Source organism: Monopterus albus, unplaced genomic scaffold, assembly GCF_001952655.1.
Source record: "Monopterus albus unplaced genomic scaffold, M_albus_1.0 scaffold41.1, whole genome shotgun sequence".
Lineage (NCBI taxonomy): Eukaryota > Metazoa > Chordata > Actinopteri > Synbranchiformes > Synbranchidae > Monopterus > Monopterus albus.
The window spans coordinates 3,641,840-3,643,030 of NW_018127921.1; positions in this window are offsets into that span (position 1 = coordinate 3,641,840).

Below are 1,191 nucleotides of genomic sequence, written 5' to 3' on the forward strand. Positions count from 1 at the left end.
CTTTAAGGTCATTAAATGTCAGTGAGCTTCTCTCAGATCGTCTGTTGGAGCTGTTTCCTGACTCTCACTGAATTTGTACAAATGCTTCATGAGTTTTTCCTGACAAACAGTTTTTACACACATCTTTGTGAGTCTGTTCAAACGGCTCGTTGTGTGTAGTTGTTGTTAGTGATGGCCCTATGACACCCGAGGCTCCGACACATGCGCGGTAGCTCATAAAGCAAATGTTTCGAACCACTGTGCTGAGGTGTGTTTTGGTCATGTGACTAGTGACGTTTGAATCACTTGAGTGATGTCCAAAGCAGTTGGGTTCATCGGACGTCAGGTGAATCAGCTGATTGGTTCGGTTTGTCATGTGAATCACTTTGCTTGATCGAGTGTGTTCAGAGATAGGCTATCCCTATTTATTGGTGTTCATTTGAAATGTCTTTGGAGAGCAGGTTGGTTTGTTGCTGTTGCGTTAGTTGCTTTGAGAGTTAGTAGTGTTGTAGCAGATTGTGTATTTAGTGGAGAATCACTGGAGATAGAGAGACAGATCAATAGATAGTAAGTTAGAGAGAAATAGATAGTTACATAGTTAAATAACACTAGATATAGTTACATAGATAGTCCTAAATAACATTAGATATAGATAAGATATAGATAAATTACATATATAGATATATTGCATATATAGTTACCAAAACTTCTATGAATTATCTAAGTAGTTCCTGTGTACCCCAGCCCCATCTGGGCCATGTGAATGGGTTTTTTCTAAGGCTGGGGAAATAGACTGTAAAAGGAGAATCCACTTGTGTCCGAACACTGTGGATTTACTGTTATTTCTCAATAAAAACTCAAACAGTTACACAAGCACACTGTTGACCCCCGTTCTTTTCACCACGTTAACTCTGAGAGACGAAGCAGTCCGAGTAACTTCAAAACAGTGCTGATTTATTCAATGATCACAGGTAAAATTAATATTACACGCTCAGGAGTCTTTGCACCTCCAACATGCACACAGGCAGCTGGAAGATGAAAAGCCCCGAACCATAGCAGGCCTATACATTATATCACTTTGGGCTAGCCCATACTACTCAGGAACGCCAAACCGTGGCGTCTCCGGTGCCAGCTTTGCAGCTGACCATAGCAGTAGTCAAAGCATGAAGAAAATCAATGTGTGATTGTCTGTTGATTGTGTGGTGTGTATCT